This window comes from Hirundo rustica, chromosome 7, assembly GCF_015227805.2.
Source record: "Hirundo rustica isolate bHirRus1 chromosome 7, bHirRus1.pri.v3, whole genome shotgun sequence".
NCBI lineage: Eukaryota > Metazoa > Chordata > Aves > Passeriformes > Hirundinidae > Hirundo > Hirundo rustica.
In genome coordinates this window covers 27,607,887-27,618,980 of record NC_053456.1, presented here as the reverse complement: position 1 = coordinate 27,618,980, position 11,094 = coordinate 27,607,887, and the positions used below count along the sequence as shown (strand labels likewise).

Genomic DNA, 11,094 nt, shown 5'->3' with positions numbered 1-11,094 from the left:
TACAGGCTGTACTTTTCTAGAAGATTTTGTGGAAACCTCCACAAGCACATGCTAGAGATGGAGTACGCATGATTGGTTCCACGTACTTGCAGAAGATGAGAAGATCTCACAAGGTCTTTCCTGGCCTACATTTCCAGAACTTTAAAACCCACCAGCATAAATGTTCAGGGTGATACAGAGCTGGTGGCAAATTGCATCATCCAACATTCTGATTTCACTAATGAAAACCAGCACAACCAACACTACTGATGGAATCAGTTGAATTCTGAACTTCCTTGCTTTTCTGAGATTAGTGAACCCATAACAGCTCTTCAAATTTTTTCTTTGTGGTTAAATTTTTTATATCGTGCTTATCATCAGGGAGCTCCTAGAAATAATAGCAAACATGCATGCATGAGGGTCACACAACTTCTAAAATGTTAATGTCATTTATTCTCTCTGGATTCTGCAGTTCTCCTGACCTAAGAAGTTTGTACTTTGTGAACAACAATGGGGGAAGATTTTTAGAACTCTACTAATTATTCTGAAATAAAGACATAGTGTATTTTTCATTAGCTGCAAACATACAAAACTCTGGGCACACTAAAAGACAGCCACTGCTAGTCTTGAAATTCAAATACCAACTAAGATTTTCCCTAAAATATTTGGTATTTTTACTGCTCGGCCACTTTTGGTTTCATATCATCTGAGGCCCTCAGCTTCCCACCAAAGTAGGTTTCTGCTTGCAAGCAGTGTCAGACAGCAACAAACTGGAGCTTTCTGTTGGCTATGAGGAGCTGGGCTGACCACACAGGTGAGTTCCCTGGGCACAGACTGCCTGAGCAGCTACACATACCCCATTGACAATACTTCTTCCCCTCTCCAATCCTTTCCTGGGTGACAGCAGTTAACCAGAGGCTCCAAGGAAGTCAGTGAAAGTTTCTCCACCAGGGACCTTCACCTCTCTCAGGGTGGCCATGGAGCATATGAAGTAACACCCACTGCTCTAAGGACTAGTGAATAGCGAATGAAGAAGAGGAAGAAAAGCAAGGGGAAAATTGTTTAGGAAGTCCCTGACTTCCTAAGCTCAGAGCAGCAGAAGATAAGCTGCTCACCACCCACAGTCACATCAAAAGTGCCTCCACATCCCAACAGGCAGCTAAGCAGCTGCCAGTGGCACCAGAGAAGGGGAAGGGAGCACATTGAGGAACTGCACATTGTGGGAGGAAACACTGTCCGTCACCTATACATGATACCCTCCAGCTCTTAAAGCAAAAATAAAACTCAGTGTACAAGCAGTTCATATCCACCTTCCCAGTGCCAGTCATAATTGTATAGATGTCACCTCCTCAGGACCACCACAGCTTTTTTATTAATTTCATTCATTTTAACATTTAGTAACAGTCGGAATCAGAACTCATCTCTAGGCATGTTTCTATTAATACAACTAGACATTAAGTTGGTTAAAAATTCCTCAAGTTTTACTAACAATCATACACAGGCACACAAAGTGAACAAAATGAACGTTTAGCAGTATTTTTGCTCCCAGATGGAAATTAGCCTACCCAGGCTGCACCTTCAGGCAATGGGGAAGGCTGGGATCCACTAGATGGAAACATGAAATGCCTAAACCAGAGAAAATGTCCTTTGAGGAAAGTCTCTTCTTTCCTTCACCCTTATAAGAAATGTTTGAAGTCAGTCACTGTGAAGCTGCCCAAAATCACACACACGCCCCACCCCACACCCCCAGCTTTGTTTGTTATTCCTTACTTGTATCTTTACTAAACAAATGGAAATGTAGGAATCTGTTTCTGAAGCCAAACAGTGCAAAGATCATTAATTTCTTCCTATTCACATCCTTCCAATCCCTTTTTTTTTTCTGCTGATAAAAGTGAAAATATTTTGGTTTTCTAACAGAAGGAAAAGAGAAAAATTAAACCAAAGCAGAAGCTCATCACACTTTTTTTTTTCAGAAAATCAAAGCCATTTTTTTCAATTAAAAACTGTTTTCATGAAAAATTACAACCACTTTTCAGTGAAGTGGCTTTATAGCTTCCCTTAATCTTACAGAGACACCCTCATAGAGGCTGCATTGTTTAACCAGCTGTAGCATCTCCTCTACAGTCCCACTCTGCAGAGCTCCTTGCTGAGCAGTGAAGATATTTATAGCCTGGATTCCCAGAAGGGAAATCTCTAAGGTGCTGCTAATTAGTTCTCCTAAAGCACTGTTAATAAAAAGGGGAAACACGTCTTATCTTGTGAATAACAGTTTTGCTGCTGTTTGCCATGGGAAGTAGGATATCCCACAAGTGTTACTCCAGGAATGAATTCCATGGCCAAAATGTGGATCTACTCTCAGGGTTTCCCTTCAGCAGAAGGATCCAATTGCCATGTTTGTGGGGAGCAGCAATGCCCATATTTTCCTGCACCCCAGAGTGAGAACTCTTTATTAGCCTTGTGCACTCCAACCAGGTTCTACAAAGAGAAAACCCAAGATTTGGTCTAGAAAGAATTTCTGCTGCAGCCAGGGTGGGCTCAGACAGACTAATGGACCATTCTCAAGAGAGAGTTGCAATAAATCCCACTGTGATTCCCTTTGGCCTGGACACTTTCACAGGTATTTGACCCAAGAAATTCATCATTGTGGTGAAATCCTACCTTTATCTCCAATAGCAGATGACTTGCGACAGTCTCCCTGTACGCAAAAGTACTTGCACTTCTACTGAGCAATAACTAGCAAGCACAGTCTCAATAAAATGTGTAGGAAACATCTTAAAATAATCACAACCTACGTACTCAGGGACATTTCAATAAGTGGTTACCAGCTGGAGAAATAGTGAATAGGTAGTAAATCAATTCTTGTGGGCATAGGTAGAGGATAGATTGGAGTCTTACTTTCCTGATCCATAAAGACAGGAGCCTTTGCGAATTTTCCAGTTCCTGCACTAAACTATTTGAGTCCCCAACAGCCCCATTAAAACGCCCGCCACAAATCAGCTCTGCTCACCGCCTTTTCTCAGCCCCTTTCAGAATCAGTGGCTATTATCCAGTAGACCCCTGCCCCTGCAGGCATTCTGTATCTCAGTCTGTAGGAGATGTTAGGCCTCCTTGTCATTAATTAGCGTTCTGCCGTGGCTCAAATGGCAACCCCGTGTTCACCTTTTTACATCGAGCACAAATTCACGTGGGTGAGCATCTGGACAAGTACGTTCACAAGAGCTATGGAATAAGGAGTGAAATTTTCAAAAGAAAGCGAGATACTTGCTAAACTCTTACAATCTTTCAATGCTATCACTAAGTGTCATTGAAGATGGGTTTGAAAAGCTTACCTGTGCCTACATCTGCCTACGACCTTCTCCGAGTTAACTAGCTGTGAGCTAACAGCACTGGAAGCCTGATGGAACACTCAAATTACAAAAAAACAGGCAACAGTACTGGAAAAGTCTGTCTTCATGAAGGAAAAATATTTCAGGGTAAAAAAAATGCAAAATGTAATTTAAAAAACCTGAGATTTTTGTTGTCTCAGTGCAATGGTTTTCACCTGCCACAGTTTTAGGGTGGGCAGAGGAAGTTATTTACATCAGTTACTGCACACCATTCACTATGCAAATATAGCATAGTGAATAAAAATAATAATTATTTGTGATAAATTCAAGCCACATTCATGTTTGGCAGCTTTCTCATCATGCCAAGAATTTATCCAACGCCCCTTTTATTTATGATGAAACAAAAGTGACATAACACTTTGTCATGAAGGAATGCTGTAAATGATGCTTTTTTAATTATGTACACTGTTGTTCTTGAAACAACTCTCCAGTAATTTATATTTATAATCCTACACAGGCTGCAGAAGTGGATATAAAATGCAGCTGTGGTCAACAACCACATGATTTCAGTCTGATGCTAGCTCAATATTAAGCCTGGAAGAAGAAAGAGGGAACACATACTCCAAGTGCTTTTCCCCATCCTCAACTTTTGCAATGTTATTGAAGCACTAGCCCACCAAAACCCAGATGTTTACAGTCAGTTGGGCTACAAAAAAGGAGTGCATCCTGGGAGCCAAATCTGAACACTGACGTGTCTCTCCAGCAGATGAAGAACAACAGCAGAAAAGCCTGATTTATATGGAAAATTTGGGGAGTACTTGTGCATTATATTGTCTTTCCAGTATCTCAGAGCACCTTTGGGACTGAGTGATCCCTCTTAGCTACAGAGCGTAAGATGTCAATAATAGCAGCTAGGTCTGTCTCTGCTTCCCATCTCCTACTCATTTTTCCTAGCTCCTCAAATGCTGTTGAAGCTAACGTTCATAGACTTCTGAAATCTACTATTCTTACACTGTAGTCAGCATACACAAGAACAGGGCCAACGATATGAGAGAATTTTCTGCTATTTGTGGCCCTCAGAGAGTACTTGAGTTTGCAGTGCTAATAAGAAGGAATTCCACTTCCCCTTTCTCCTGGTCATCCATTCCAGTAGAGCCACTGAGCTTTATTCACCACGCATGTAAGTGTCAAAGCAACGAATTGGCCTTCCAGGTTGGGAAATACAGATATCAAGGATGTGAAAATTCAGACATGCAAGAGCTGCGAGATACCAGCACACCTTTCCACTGAGCTAGCCAGTTCATGTAAATGAATCCATTGGAGCAGAACACCAAAGACAATCAACTGCACAGTGCAGAAGCCAAGAAGGGATCAAGCCTACTGTGAACTGTGTCCATTAGCAACAGCACGGTAAGATATTAAAGGAGATACATGCATAGGGACATAAACAGAAGCTTATGTGTTACTTCAGAGAACAGTGATGATAAGACCGCTGAGAACTGTTTGTACTTATACAGGCTTAAAAGAACATAAAATGCAAAGAAGATGATTAAAGAAGAAACGAGTTTATCCAAAAATGGACAAATATGTCTTCTGCTCTTTTTTTTTTTTTTTTTTTTTTTTTTTTTTGCTTTGCTTTTTAAGTTTTTACTCGCCCTGCATTCTACTTTCCACATTTATAAACTTAATACCTCCCTTCTTCCTGAAATTCAAAATCTAGCTGCTGGGTCCAGAAGTCTCCAAAATTACAGGCCAAATGCAATTCTGGTCACACACATTTAGGTTGAGGATCAGGGATGAAGCCTCTGTGTTTCACTAAACAAAGCATGCAGCCCATAAATGATGAACCTCTATTTTTCTCCTCTGGCTTTCTTTCAACATGCAAGTTTGGTCCACTTCTTAAGATTTCTGACTTTCAAATAAAACCATCCTTTGAGTTCAGATGATTAGGAGAGCCAAAAGGCATTGTTTTAGTTTTTGCTACATTTAAAACCAGTTTGTTTTCCTTGAACCAGTCTGTCAAAGTCTTTTTGCAGTTCAGGCGTTATGTGAGAAACAGATTTGCCATTAAAATGCACAGTCGTGCCATCTGTATAAAAATGTATAGCACAGTAATGACATAGCCTTGCAAAATCATTAATAAAAAGAAAAAAACAGGAATGACTGACACTACTCAACTCAAAGAGGGGGGAGGATAGAGGGGAGAGATATTGACACCTTTGACTGACAAAGGGGGGAAGAGACAGCCCTGTGAAGAGAAACAGATTGATGCTTCTCCCAGATTCTTTGTCTTCCTGACAGAGAATGGGCAGCAGCACAGGCCACCTACTTGCTGCGCTAACGCCTGCAGCACGTTAGGCCAAAAGCTTTGGTGAAGTTAGTTAGCTAAGAAAGATTTCCACTACATTTTCATTTATTTTAGGTATGCTTACAAGAACTCTTTATTAAATGCCTGTTCAGAAATCCCATTTCACCAGAGCTGTTCCTCTGCTGACCGGCACAGGCAGCTGCCCCACGTTCGGTCCCCCCGCAGCTCTCCCCAGCCAGGCTGTCACTGCCTCATGCTGCTCAGGGAGCCTTCCCCTGACAACACACCTGCCTGCAACACCCAGCTTTGAACCTTTTTACAGTCTAAGCCAAACCCTGAGGGCTGACAGACCCCTGCCCCTGCTTCCCAGCTGGATTCTACCTGCATACCCCTGCTTCTGCAGCCATCCCGCTCACACCAGAGCTTTTTGGTTTACGTGCTGGTGGGCACCCAGCTCTTTTCACCCCCAGGCAGAGGCAAGGTTATAAATGGCAACATAGTTCAGGTTTTCCCTTACTGAGACTGTACCATGACCTGAGGGAGCAAGCAGCAGCAGTAGTGCAGAGTTCCCTTAGTGGCCTGGCAAAAGAGCATTGGCTGCTGGCAGCCCTCACTTCACACTTATTAGATAGGATTTAGGTTCAGGGTTGACACGTGTTGGTCCCACCTCAGTCTGACAAGCCAGCAGGATACTGTGATTCACAGAGGGAGACGTGCGAGTCTTCCAAAAATATGCCTGGAAGGAAAGAGCTGATGAGGGCATCTGAAAAAGATGCACATATGGCTTTTTTGATGGCTAAACAGCAACCAGTTCTTTAGACTTTTCCTCAGGTCACACAGGTGAATGTTTTCCCTAGGCTGAAGCCTTCTAAAAATATCATGAAAAAGATTCATTTTTGGCTACATTGAGGTTTAACAAGTGTCCCTTAAGCTTTGTTTACCCATCATCTTGTCAACGTGGCATATGCATCTCTTCGCTATCAACTACGTGCTCCACCCTTTGCGTCTGGCTGAGTGCTGAGAGCCGACTGCAGCCCACAGCCTCTGAACAGTCCTGGGGCACAGACCAGGTCTCTTGACAAATCTAGGAACATGTGCTGAAATTGCAAAAGCATCAAAACAATAAAAGCCAGAAGAACATCTTTACAAGGTATTTGCCAGCATTCACCCCAGGGACTTCGCTATCTTTTGAGAGAAAACATTGTAATTGTGGTAGAATGATAGATTACAGTTTTACTCGGACTTCCTAAAGTTAACCTCTACCATTACAGACCTAAATTTGGAGCAGTCCATTGTGCCACTTGGAGGAAAGCCGCTAGTTCAGCACTAGCAGCTTCAGTCATATAAAAAGAACTTTTTTAATGATGATTCGTGTTTCATAAGCATTGCACTATTTTTAGCAATATGAGAAAGTAAAGCATGCCTCCTTTTAAATCTGACTTTTACTGCACCCTGTAATTTATGGCGATATAATAAGTAATTTGAAAATAAAGATTTGAGACAACATTTTAGCATTAGTGTTTTTAAGACAAAACAAACATTCAAAATAAAACCTAAACCACAGCAATGAAATCTATCATTAAATGCCTACTTTCTGCTAAATTTGTAGCTATGGCAGCTTAAATCTCAAACATTTGTTGTGACCTCTTGCAAAGTAAAAATAATCATATTATTCATTGCGGTTCAAGACCAGTATAGGGTATTATTTCATCCTATCCATAAATATTCATGAAATTATATAGTGTATCTTTAAAAATTGTATTAATTACTCTTTGTTGAGTCCAAGTGACTGCTGGTTCTCAGAAAGAAATGTACATCACCTCGTTGTATTTGCTTTATTTGTGAAGACTAGCACTTTTTAGGCTCATTTATGTATAATACATCAGATGTGACCTGTTTAATCAATGCCAAAGTTCTTCTGAATTAGTATCTCTGTACAAGTTTCAAACAGAAAGGTTTTTGCCTGTTCATGGAAAAATTCAGACACTTTTTCTCTTGTTCACTGTGTAAAAGCTGCTATGGTACTGTGGTGCCAAAACTCAAAGTCAGACTGCAGTGAGTAATACATGCCAAGCAGTTCAACCCAGTCCAGTATGTCTCTCAGACAGCACTTATGTCCTACCACACAGAACCTCACATATCCCCATTTATCACATAGTTGTTTTTCTGAGATAAGGAGAGTCCCCTCTGCATGGGAACCGGCCCTGGGTAAGGGACATAGACACACGGCAGCTCTCCCTACCAACACACTTAACAAAAGCCACTTCTCTGCCTCCACTTCTATTTTAACCCAGCTTTAATATCACTTAGGAATTGCATGACTTGGTCACTAAGAGAAGTGTTCTCTTACCTTGACTTTGAGGAATTGAAATGACATGTAGAAAAGTTTTCCAGAAACCTCTACGTAAGACTTCCAACTCGCTATGTGTTTTCAAGGCAAAGCACCATAGGAGACTGGCTGAACACCAGAGACCTTCAAGCAAAGAAGAAAGTTGTAGGTTGTGAAGTTTACCAGTTGTTTTCCTCCTGTGATTTCTGAAAAAGGTAACATTCAAAGAAGAAGAAACAGAATGGATTTTGCCTTAAAGTCTCCATATCTTTGAGTTTCAAATTAAAATATTTAAGTATTGCTCCCTTCATTCTTCAAATCCATTGTGGACCTGTACTATGAACCATCCAAGCACAGTACAAATCATGTCTGTAGCCATGCGTGAAGTACATCTTTAATTTGCATGCAGATCTCATTGGGAGAAGGTTTTTCCTGCTGGATAAATAAACTACTTGATTTTGGGAAGCCAGAGACAAGTGATCATGTATTTTGGAAGGCGGCTAGAATCTGATCTACCAACCAGATCCAAAACTGGCAAGCAAACTCAAATTTTAGAAGAGGCCAACAAAACAGAAATGGCTATTTAAGCATTGATACAACCAAATTTTTCACAAGCAGAAGACCACTTTAGGCTCAAAATTAGTATTTAGCCATTGAAATCCTTTTCTGAATTCTAGAACCTTCTGGGGCTCATGTCAAATCCAGTCTGACAAGCCAGAGTTCTTAGACCTAGAAAACTGGATTCAGACTTTTGTGCCTTAAGATCCTCAGTCCGCCTCTCGAGCAGCACATGTGAGTTCTACAGCAGAAAAGGCAAAGATTGACATTCTCTCTGGATTTACATCCATAGCAGCCTGCTGACTTCTGTGTGGCTTGGCAGGTGCAAACAAGAAGAGAGTTTATCTCTTGCTTTTTATTTCTTGAGTTCCCAAACCTTTTTATTGTTTTAGACCATGAAAAACATGCACATTTATAGAAAGTAAAAATTTTATTAATATTTTTTCTATTTTCAACCATTACATAAATGACTCATGTAAATCATAAGCTGAAACTCTGAAATTGATAGAATTGAAGACCAATATCTTTAACATGGCTTTTTGTGCCATACAAAATAAAACTTCTACCAACTCGTAATGTTTTGTCCAGTTCTTAAACATGTTTTTGATTTTGATATCACTGGCACTGAGTCTGGGTAGTCTTTTCCTGGTAACAACTTTTCCATAACATAAATATGAGTTTATGAGAATTTTGTGAGAACTGTGTAAAAGGAGAAGTAGAAAAGACAGAGATAGAAAATCCATGTTAAGGCAAATTCATTCTCAAGAGCTGATGAAAGCTTCGAGCTTGTCTCCGCTGACACCAAGCTCATGCTCTCTGTCTCTGTGGAAGAGCTGGGATCAGGAATGAGCAGGTGCAATAAGTGATGCTAAGACACAGCCTGGCACGGCTTAGAGAGATGACAGTGCCGGAGATTGCCAACCTGAAGAAGGAGCCTCAATGGAGAGAGGAGCAGGAGCTGCAGCATTCCTCACTGAGGTATCTACACAAAAGTTCACAGGTACCAGGCTGAAGTTAATGCAGTGGCAGGACATCCATTCTCCCCTTTTCCAGGTGTGTTAGCATTTACCAAAAGCTTAAGGTTTGGGAGGAAATAGTCAAGAGGTCTCTGTTCCTGCTAGGTCTTTCCCATTCCTCTTCTTGAAACCTGTGGAACCCTTCATATTTATAGATGGTTTTTTCTTTAACTAAATACAGCCTTGGGGGGGGAGGAGGGGAGGAAGCTTTTACAGAAAATTGTAATGAACTTCACCAAAATGTGGGTTTCATGTGGAAAATAAACGTTTCCTTTCATAAATCAAAAATCCTATTTAAGCTGTCATTGTAGTAGTACTTGTTAAACTGGAGAAGACACAGAGAATTCTCAAACATATTGATATCATTCAAAAACAAAGAGGGTGAACAGAAAGGGAACCAATTCACTTTTAACTTTCATTAAAAAAAAGCAACTTCAAAAACACTGTAAATGTTCATGAAAATAGATTTTCATTTACTATCAGCTCTAGAGGCTAAAACCATATACTTACTCTCTTTTGAGTCTCACATAATCTACTAATCCACATTTCAAAAAAAGAAACAGCAAAATGCATTCATAAACACAAGTGCCAATATGTATGTGTCTGAAAAAAGCTAGTAATTTAAGACTCTTAAGACTCTCAAGTGTTCCCCAAAGAACATTATTAAAAACTGTTGCAAGAAAAATAATGCTAGTAAACACCTTTATGATGAAATAACTGCGTGGAAGGCATGGTCACATAAGAACATGGACCTACAGCCAAGGACAATTGCTTTACTATGCTTAAATTTTTTATGAAACATGAGGTGCCAGTTTTATGTGGTTTGGCTAAGACTGGTGTGGATTTTTGAAAAAAATTATCCTCACATGTCTAATGGATTATATAATATTTTGCCTCAGACTGCATTCCTTAATACATATTTTATTCAGAGGATGTATGATGTGTTCAAGGCTCGCATTCCCCATGAATTGATGGATCAACAAACATCTCCATATTGTGTAAGATACTGTTGTCTGGTTGCAGTTAAGAAAAGATTATTTGCTCAGAGCATTGTGAAGTTATGGGAGGAGGACGAGGTACACTAGCCAAGGAATCCTTTTGTGATGATTCAAGAAAACAGACAATCATCCAACCAAAGACTTGCCAGGCATGGAAGTTCACAGGTCATTGGTTCAGAGCCTGTAGTACACTGCAAGTCATCTCCTACACAGAATACAATGCAGAACAGGAGTGTGCTCAAAACACAGAGCAATTTGAAGGATAGAAGAAGTATTTTCTACTTTTTTGGATCAAGCTCAGCCTATGAACATAAGGCCTTAAACTCGAATTGTTTAATGGCCACAACGTGCTGCACTTGCCTTGGATGAGTAGACAGATCCAAAGACAGGCCTTATAATTTCTGCAAAATTTCTCATGCTGTGCTGTTCTCAAGCCTCAGGGCTCTCTGCTATAAGTACCAAAGCTGAACCACACACTCTACCTTCCACTGCCATGGCACAGATACTGGAAGCCCTTGTGGTACCTGGTTCTGCTCTAAACGGTAGAGCAGGGCTGACTCTGTAAACCCAGGAGTCAGCA

General features: G+C 40.6%; 1 long non-coding RNA gene across 1 annotated transcript in view; it reads right to left on the bottom strand.

Annotated features, from left to right (window-relative positions):
• Nucleotides 1-8,030: 8,030 nt before the first annotated feature.
• Nucleotides 8,031-11,094, bottom strand: part of LOC120755146 (uncharacterized) — a 49,722-nt gene continuing 46,658 nt past the window's right edge. Inside the window, exon 3 of the long non-coding RNA XR_005701649.1 lies at nucleotides 8,031-8,148. This is a non-coding gene — a long non-coding RNA (uncharacterized LOC120755146). The remainder of the gene's footprint in view (nucleotides 8,149-11,094) is intronic.